Here is a 10,033-nt window from a genome sequence, read left to right on the forward strand (position 1 = left end):
TGTCCACTCTGCCTGTCAAAAAATAATAAATAATAATAATAATAATAATAAAAAGAAAAGACGTCACCAACGCCCCTCCCCCCGGAGGGGCTCCGTGACCCCTGCTGAGAGCTGCCGCAGGCCGTTTGAGAGGCAGAGGCGTCCGGCGCCCTCCTGACCCGTTTGAAAATCTGCCGCATCACGGACAACGTGGGCTGACCGCTGGCCGTGTGAACGCGCCAACGGCCATCCGGCGGTTTCCTGCGACAAAAGGAGCTGGTCTCGGCGTCCCCGGCACAAAAGGTTCTAGGGATGTGCCGGAGACAGAACGGCCATTGGAGAGGTGGAGGCGTTCGCTGGGTGTTTTCCCCCTCCCCCACACCACGTGGTTTATGTGAACCGTCTTCAGGCTAGCATCAGATGTTTGTGCTAAAAATCAGTGACCATTACGGCTCTTTCCGCTTCCATGTCACTTCACGGACGTCTCATTTTTTGTCTTTTTTCTTGTTCTTTTTTTTTTCAAGCACTTCGATCACCAGTTGCAGGTTCTGAGCCCTCAACGCGGTAGGGTGAGACAAGATGGCGGCTTGCGGGGAGGGAGTGGAATGACTGGCTTGTGCCGCTGGGGTTGGTGGAATTTTTTTTTAGCAAAAAAAAAGTTGTAATTTCAGATATTCGCTTGAACCAAACTTCTTGAGTGGCCAATCAGAAACCAAAATACCCTGTGACCCCATGACCCTTTCCAAATGAACACATTGAGTTTTTTTTTGTTTTTTTTTTTTTTGTTGATACATCCTGACAGTGTCCATCACTGGATCAGGTCGTCCTGGTCACCTCCCTCCCCTGAAAACCCTGGCTCCACAGCACCGCGTGCCTCTATCCCTCCGACGTGGGTCACGGCTCAGCGAGCACTCTCAGGCCTTGGAGATTAAGATGAAGGGTGACGGCGTCCCTGCCTCATACATGTGTCCATGAGGCCTCGTCCGATCACTCTCTCTCTCTCTCTCTTTCTTGCCTGGGTTCATGGGCTGTTTCCCGAGTGCTGCATCCGTGTCTGGCGGCGGCCCCGTACGGCCGGGTGGCCACCATCCCCTCTGCTTCTCCGGGGTCGCCTTGTTCATGGCTGCGGCATCGGCGCTGGCGGCACCGGGCGATCCTGAACAGCACTTCTCCACCAACGCCAGCGACCACGCCTCGCTGGAGGAGGGTGGGCACGGCCGCGGCGGTTGCGGGAGTCTGGGGGGCCGGCGCGTCGCGGGTCGACTCATTAATCCTCCATCGGCCGACCCGGCTAATCCTCCACCTTGCGCATCGGTAGTCCCGGTCCGGGGTGGGGACGCCGGATCCGAGTCCCGGTTGCCCCTCTTCCAGGCCAGGAGGGCAGGAGGGGACAGGACCCCGGGGAGACCCCACGGGAGACCAGGAGGAAGCACTGGCTCCCCGGGGCCATCGGATTGCACAGCCCCGCCGCGCGCCATCTTGAGGTATCCAACGGCAAAGGAAGACCCTTCTCTCTCTCTCTCTGTCTCTCTCTCTCTCACTGTCAGAGTCCGTCGCACAGTGAACCAGTACTCAGTACCAGTACCAGTATTCCGGGTCTCTTCTTCCCGCAGGATCCAAGTCATGCAGTACGTCATCTACGGAATCGCGGCCCTTCTTCTTCCCCTGTACGGCGTCGTCCTGTTGGCGGAAGGCTTCTACACCGCCACGAGTGCCGTGAAGGAGCTGCACGGCGAGTTCCAAGATCTACCCGCCTGCGGCCGCTGAACAGCGGCAGATGGTGAGGCCGACCGGGTCAGGCCGCGGCGGGCTGGTGCCGCTTTTCGCAGGGAGTGGGGTCGGGGGTCGTGGGCCGGGGGTCGGGGTCGTGGGGCCTGACAGGCTGGCCCCGCCCTGTCCACGCGCACGTCACATACGACCGCCGCCGAGCGCGCGCTGACAGCGGAGCCAGGAGAGGGTCAGCACAGCCTCAGACCGGCGGGCGGGGGCGGGCGGAAGGAGAGAGAGAGAGAGAGAGAGAGAAAGAGAGAGAGAGAGAGAGAGAGAGAGAGACAGAGAGAGAGAGACAGAAAGAGAGAGAGAGAGAAAGAGAAAGAGAGAGAGAAAGAGAGAGAAGGTAGACAGCAGAGGAAGAGAGGAGAGAGACAGAGCTAAGGCAGGGCCAAGGGTGGGGAGGTGGAGCAGCCAACCCCACCAGGATGGGGCGGAGCCTGGCTCAGGGAGGCGGGGAGGGTGCCAATCCCACCAGGATGGGCAGAGCCCCGGCCCAGGGAGGGAGCAGCCAACTCACAGGACAAGTGAGCCCGGCCCAGGGAGGCGGGGAGCAGGCAATCCCACCAGGGATGGGGCGGAGCCTGGCTCGAGGCGGAGTGTTTTAATCCCAGCAGGATAAAGGAGCTCTGGCTCCAGGTCGGCTGGAGGGCAGCGCCCCGTTGACTCCTCCCTCCCCTTCGTCCCACGGGTGTTCCGGGGTCCAGTTCGCTCCTCACCCTGCGTGCTCGCGTGGCCTACACATGGCCTGCGGTGCCCGTCTTCCTGTTCAACCATCGGTCGACGCAGGCCCCTCAAGGCGCCGCACAACGGCACCCGCCGCCGCGAGAGAGCGTCTGCGTGACGTCCGACAATACGGTACGTCCCAATGTTTTGTCTGGCCGGGCCTCATGGGTGTCGGTGTGCGTGTGCGGCGGCCCTCTCCTCAGGGAGGCTGACAGTCTGGTGTCCCTGCACGCACCAGCTCACATGAGACCAGGAGAAGCACCTGGCCCCTGCCATCGGATTGGCACAGCCCCCGCCATCGGATTGCAACAGCCCCCGCACGATTGGGCACAGCTCCCGCCATGGCGGCCATCTTGGAGGTGAACCAACGGGGCCAAAGGAAGACCTTTCTCTCTGTCTCTCTCTTACTGTCCACTCTGCTTGTCCAAAAAATAAAATAAAAAAAGACTATCCAAGGGGGACATCCTCCGGAAGGAGATTAAAACTAAAAAAAAAAAAAATTTAAAGAGAAGACTGATTTATGGAGGGGTCTTCCGTCCGCTGGTTCACTTTTCTCGGAGCTACAAAGCTGAACTGGGAGCCGGGAGCCTTCAGGTCTCTGTGGAAGGTGGGGTCCAAGGACTGTTACGTCCACCAAGCTCTAGGCCACAGCAGAGAGCTGGACAGGAAGTGGAGAAAGCCGTGGGACTCAACCCAAGCTCAACTCACCCTTCGCACTTGTATCTGTCCAAATTCATTTTGAACGCTGGCTTCCCCCGTGGCGACTTCCCACGTCCCTTTGGAGGGGGCGTGACTCCACACGCCTATTGGTCAAGGATAGAAGACGAGTCGGGGGCAGAGGCGGTTCTTCCGTTTGCTTCCGGTCAGTTTTAAGTTTTTAAAAATGAGTATAAACTTCCTGATTCCGACAAGCTAAATAATCTGATACAGCTTCAGTTCTGGAGGTCTCTAACTCCTATAGGAGCAGCCCTGGGAGACCTAGGATGTGGCCCTGGGGGGTCCTAGATGTGGCCCTGGGGACCGGATGAGGCCTCGGGGACCTGGATGGGCCCTGGGGGACCCGGAGGGCCCTGGAGGGGACCTAGATGTGGCCCTTGAGACCCGGGACAGGCCCTGAGACCCGGATGTGGCCCTGGAGACCGGACGTAGCCCAGGGGGACCCGGATGGGCCCTGGAGACCCGGATGTGGCCCTGGGGACCTCGGATGTGGGCCCTGGGGGACCCAGATGTGGCCCTGGGGACCTGGAGGGGTTCTGACCGGATGGCCTGGGGTGGGACCGGATGTGACCTGGGGACCCAGATGTGGCCCTGGGGGACCCGGATGTGGCCCTGAGACCCGGATGCGGCCCTGGGGGGACCCGGATGTGGCCCTGGGGACCTAGATGGGCTCCGGGGACCCAGCATGTGACCCTGGAGACCAGGATTTAGGCCCTGGGGGAACCGGATGTGGCCCTGGAGACCCGGATGCGGGCTCCTGCACCTGGATGCCCTGAGACCTGATTTAGCCCTGGGACCCTGATGTGGCCCTGGAGTACCCGGATGGCCCTGGGGGACCCGGATGTGGCCCTGGGGACCTAGGATGTGGCCCTGGGGGACCTGATGTGGCCCTGAGACCGATGTGGCCCTGGGGTACCTCGGATGTGACCCTGGGGGAACCCGGATGTGGCCCTGGGTGGACCTAGATGTGGCCCTGGGGGACCCGGAGGAAGCCCCTGGGGACCCGGATGTGGCCCTGGAGACCTGGATTTAGGGCCCTAGGACCTGAGGGCCCTGGAGACCCGGATGTGGCCCTGGGGACCTGATGGGCCCTGGGGACCTGATGTGGCCCTGGGAGACCCGGATGGGCCCCAATCTCGGATGTGGCCCTGGTGACCGGGATGTGGCTCCGTGACCTGATGGGCCCTGGGGACCCGGATGTGGCCCTGGTGACCTTGGATGTGGCCCTGGGGGACCTGGATGTGGCCCTGGGGAAACCTGGATGTGGGCCCTGGGGGACCTGATGAGCCCTGCACCTAGTGAAGCCCTGGGAGACCTGGATGTGGCCCTGGAGACAAGGATGTGGCCGTGGAGTCCCGGATGGCCCTGGGGACCTGGATGGCCCTGGGGTGACCAGATGTGTCCTGGGGACCCGGATGGGGCCCTGGGGGACCTCGGATGTGTCCTGGGAGGAACCCGGATGTGGCCCTGGGGGACCCGGAGGGCCTCTGAGACCCGGATGTGGTCCTGGAGGCCCGGATGGGGCCCTGAGTGTGACCTAGATGTGGCCCTGGGGGACTCCGGATGTGGTCCTGGAGGGACCCGGATGTGGCCCTGGGGACCCGATGGGCCCTGGAGACCCGATGGGCTCCTGGGGACCTGGATGGGCCCTGGAGGACCCGGATGGGCCCTGGGGGACCTGGATGTGGCCCTGAGGGACTAGATGGCCCCTGAGGTCCCGGATGTGGCCCTGAGGTCCTGATGGCCATGGAGGGACTAGATGTGGCCCTGGAGACTGGATGCGGCCCTGGAGACCCGGATGTGGCCCTGGGGACCTGGATTTAGGTCCGGGGGACCCGGATTTATAGGTCTGGGACCTGGATTTAGGCCCTGGGGGACCCGGATGGCCCTGGGGACCCGGATGTGACCCTGGAGGGACCTAGATGTGGCCCTGGGGCACCTGGATGAGGCCTGGGGACCCAGAGGGCCCTGAGACCCTAGATTGAGTCTCTGTGACCCAGGGATGTGGCCCTGGAGACCCGGATGGGCCCTGAGACCCTGGATGGGCCCTGTGGACCTAGATGTGTCTCTGGGGACCCGGATGTGGGCCCTGAGACCTGATGGGCCTCTGGGAATCACGAGTGTTCCCAGGACCGGGATGTGCCCTGGGGACTTGGATAGGCCCTGGGGGACCCGAGGTGGCCCTGGTGACCCGGATGTGGCCCTGGGGACCTGATGGGCCCTAGACCCTGGATGTGGCCCTGGGGAAACTTGGATGTGGCCCTGGGAACCCGGATGTGGCCCTAGAAACCTTGGGATGTGGCCCTGGGGACCCGGATGTGGCCCTGGGGACCTGTGAAGCTCCTGGGAGACCCGGATGGGCTCCTGGGAGACAGATGGGCCGCGGAGTCCTCGGATGTGGCCCTGGGGGACCTGGAGGGGGCCCCGGGGGACCCGGATGTGGTCCCGAGTGGACCCGGATGTGGTCCTGGGGGACCCGATGTGGTCCTGGAGGGACCCGGGATGTGGCCCTGGGGGACCCGGATTTAGCCCTGGAGACCCGGATGTGGCCCTGGAGGCCCGGATGTGGGTCTTGGGGGACCTAGATGTGGCCCTGGGGGATCTGACAGGTCCTGAGGACCCGACGGGCCCTGTGGGACCTCGGATGTGGCCCTGGGGTGACCTAGATGTGGCCCTGGGGGACCCGATGTGGCCCTGGGGACCTGGATGTATCCTGGAGGACCCGGATGTGGCCCTGGGAGGGACTCAGAGTGGTTCTGGGTCCTGGATGTGGCCCTGGGGGGACCCGGATGTGGCCCTGGAGGGACTAGATGTGGCCCTGGGGGTCCCCGATGTGGCTCCTGGGACCCGGAGTGTGGCCCTGAGACCGGATGGGGCCCCCAAAATCCCGGATGTGGCCCTGGAGGGACTAGATGTGGCCCTGGAGACCCGGATGGGCTCCTTGGGGGACCCGGATGTGGCCCTGGGGGTCCCGGATGTGGCCCTGGGGTCCTCGGATGTGGTCCTGGAGGGACCCGGATGAGGCCCTGGGGACCCGGATGTGGCCCCGGGAGGGACCTTAGAAGTGGGTTCTGGGGGACCCGGATGAGGCCCTGGGGGACCCGATGTGGCCCTGGGGACCCGGATGTGGTCCTAGACACTCCGGATGGGTTCCTGGGGGACCTGGATGTGGCCTTGGAGACGCGGATGTGGCCCTGGGGACCTGGTGAAGCCCTGGGAGACCCGGATGTGGCCCTGGAGACAAGGATGGCCGTGGAGTCCTGGATGTGGCCGTGGGGGACTCCAGATGGGCCCTGGGGGGACCCGGATGTGGCCCTGGTGACCGGGATGTGGCTCTGGGAAACCCGGATGTGGCCCTGGTGGATGGGCCCTGGGGGACTGATGTGGCCCTGGGGGACCCGGATGCGGCCCTGGGAAACCCGGATGGGCCCTAGGAAACCCGATGGGCCCTTGGGGACCCGGATGTGGCCCTGGGGACCTGGTGAAGCCCTGGGAGACCCGGATGGGCCCTGGAGACAAGGATGTGGCCGTGGTGTCCTGGATGTGGCCCTGGGGGACCCGGATGTGGCCCTGGGGGACCTGGATGTGGTCCTGAGGGACCCGATGTGGCCCTGGGGGGACTGGATGTGGTCCTGGAGGGACCTGATGTGGCCCTGGGGGACCCGGATTTAGGCCCTGGAGACCTCGATGTGGCCCTGGAGGCCCGATGTGGCCCTGGGGGACCTAGATGTGGCCTAAATCTGGATGTGGTCCTGGAGGGACCCGGATGTGCCCTGGGGACCCGACGTGGCCCTGGGTGACCTAGATGTGGCCCTGGGGACCCGGATGTGGCCCTGGGGGACCTGGATGTGGTCCTGGAGGGACCCGGATGGGCCCTGGAGGGACTAGATGTGGCCCTTCTGGGGGTCCCGGATGGCCCTGGGGACCCGGATGTTGCCCTGAGACCCGATGGCCCTGGGGTCCTGGGATGGCCCTGGAGGGACCAGACGTGGCCTGGAGACCCGGATGTGGCCCTGGGGGACTGATGTGGCCCCAAAATTCCTGATGGGTCCTGGAGGGACCTACTTGTCTCTGTGACCTGATGTGGCCCTGAGGACTCAGAAGGGCCCCGGGTCCCCGGATGAGGCCCTGGGGACCCGGATGTGGCCCTGGGACCCGGATGCGTCCCAGAGGACCTGGACGTGGCCCTTACACCCGGAGGCCCCCAGGTAAGACGTCCAGTGCCCTGCCCAGCCATCCTGAGGGGAGGCCATGGCACGCAGGTGCGCGTGTGTTTGTCGCGAGCATTTCTGTTGATTTTCCTCTGTATCATTCCTTGAACGCTCCCGAGCCTGGGTCTTACTGGAGGAACATCTGGCAACATAAATCAGAGGTGCAATCGGCGCCCCAGCTGCGGGCCTGGCGGCCGCCGCCAGGGTGAGCGAGGAGGCCGCCATGGGCGGGGGCAGATAGGCCGCCGGGCGAGCGAGTGAGATGCGCGCGCGCGCGTGCGAGACGGGTGCGTCGTCGGAGCGGCGGGGGGGGGAGGATGGCCGGGCCGTGTGGAGCGTGCGGCGGAGATGGCCGCCGGTGGAGCTGAGGTGAGCGTGGAGCGAGCAGGACCAGGATGCCTCGTGGAGGAACTGTCCGTCGGAGCGGGCGCCGGCTGGCGAGATCACCCTCCCACCATATTGGGCATCCGGCTTCGCTGGTGCCGTGGTTCTTTCCTAGTTCGCACATGGTCCGGCATCACACCTGTTCGACGGGAGGTGGGTTGAGCCGCCACGGTCGTCGCCCTGGTGAGGACCCCGGCCACTGCACCCGCCAGAAGGTTAACTGGCGCGAGATTTCCTTCCAGCTGAAGGGTTCCCGCTGATGGCTGGATGAGGCGAATGTTAGCCAAGATGACGTCAGGACTGCAGCACGGTCCGCCCGTGCCTGAGCGAGCCTTGGCACATTATTTTTTGTAGCAATCGCAGCACAAACATCACAGTCAACACACACCACACAGCTGCATGATGTTTGGGGATTCGAACCCATGTCTACATGTTCACTGCCCTGTCTTGTTCTCTCCCGCCAGCTGACCTACATGATGGCCACCACATACAATTATGCGGTGTTGAAGTTTAAGAGTCGCGACGACTGCTGCACTAAATCTCTGAGTTCCGCCGAGGCCCGCACGGGGCTCTAGACAGCGTCTGCCCTGTAGTGCGGGACGCATTGCCAGACTTAAAGAAGCGTTTTGTGCAGTTTTGTCACAGTAATTTGTAAAATAGCTTCCGTAGTGCTAGACTAACAAGATGGCCGACTGTACCCCCGATTACAAAGATCTGATTGGTTCTGCCTGGTAGACTAACAAGATGGCCGACTGTACCCCGATTACAGACTCAGATCTGATTGGTTCCTACTGCAGATCACCAAGATGGCTGACTGAACCCGATTACAAAGATCTGATTGTTCTGCCCATAGACTAAGATGGCCGACTGTACCCCGAATCACAGACTAAGATCTGATTATTCTGGCCTGGCAGACTAATAAGATGGCCGATTAAACTCCCCGACAGATCTGATTGTTCTGCCTTGGTAGACTAATAAGATGGCCACTGTGTCTGACAAAGATCTGATTGGTTCTGCCTGTAGACTAACAAGATGGCCGACTGTACCCAGAATCACAGACTAAGATCTGATTGGCTCCACCCGGTAGACTAACAAGATGGCCGACTGTACCCCGGAATTACAGAGCAGATCTGATTGGTTCCGCCTTGGTAGACTAACAAGATGGCCGACTGTACTCGAATCACAGAGCTGATTTGACTGGTTCCGCCTGGTAGATTAAACAAGATGGCCCACTGTGCCCCTACTTAGCAGACTCAGATTTGACTGGTTGCGCCTGGTAGACTAACAAGATGGCCGACTGTACCCTGAATTACAGACAAAGACCACTGGTTCCGCCCGGAGACTAACAAGATGGCCGACACCACCCCCGCTCCGGGTCTGACACGGACGTGTGACGTCTCCACTTCCAGGAGTTTTATTGACTGGACAATGAACCCGTGTCTCTGCTCTCAAGGCAGACCGAACAGGCCGAGAGGACCGCGTGCAGACGCCCGGCACAGTGCCGCCTGCTCCGTCTGGCTTCTCCCTGGTGACCGCGGCCGAGTTCACGGTGTCTGCGGCACCACGCTTCCTCTGGCCCTTTAACACGGAGCGAACTAGTCCCGGAGCATGGCTCTGCTGCAGAGTGAGGAGTATTGTCATCATTTCACCTTGACCCTACAGAGACACCAAGTCACCTTGACTTGCCAGAGCATTAATGCTGAGTCACGGCTCTGCTAGCAGAGTATTATTAAATGAGTCAGCTGACCCCTGCCAGAGTATTATTGCTGAGCGGCTCAAGAAGCAGAGTATTATTAATGCTGAGTCACGCTGGACCCTGCCAGAGCACAATACTGCCGCCCCTGACCCCTTCCAGAGAGCCATGCTGAGCCGTGCCTGCCAGCAGAAAGGAGTATTAATGAGTCACCTTTGACCCCTGCCAGAGTATTAATACTGAGTCACAGCCAGCATAGCGGAGTAATATTTAATGCTGAGTCACGTTTGGACTGCCTAAGAGAGTATTACTGGTTAGGTCACAGTTAGGAGTGAGTAGTATTAGTGCTGAGTCACCTTTGACCCCTGCCAGAGTATTAATACTGAGTCACGGCTGCCAGCAGAGTATTGAGCACGCGAGTCAGCTTTGACGGCTGAGCACTAATGTTGACTCACCTCAGCTGCTGCCAGGCCGGCCCCGCCCGCCGCTCACCGCGGCCCCGCCGGTCTTGGGTATCGTCCGCGCCTGGTCTTGTAGGTGGCCCCACGATTCT

This window comes from Oryctolagus cuniculus, chromosome Y, assembly GCF_051225735.1.
Source record: "Oryctolagus cuniculus isolate XC-2025 breed Fujian yellow rabbit chromosome Y, ASM5122573v1, whole genome shotgun sequence".
NCBI classification, from domain to species: domain Eukaryota; kingdom Metazoa; phylum Chordata; class Mammalia; order Lagomorpha; family Leporidae; genus Oryctolagus; species Oryctolagus cuniculus.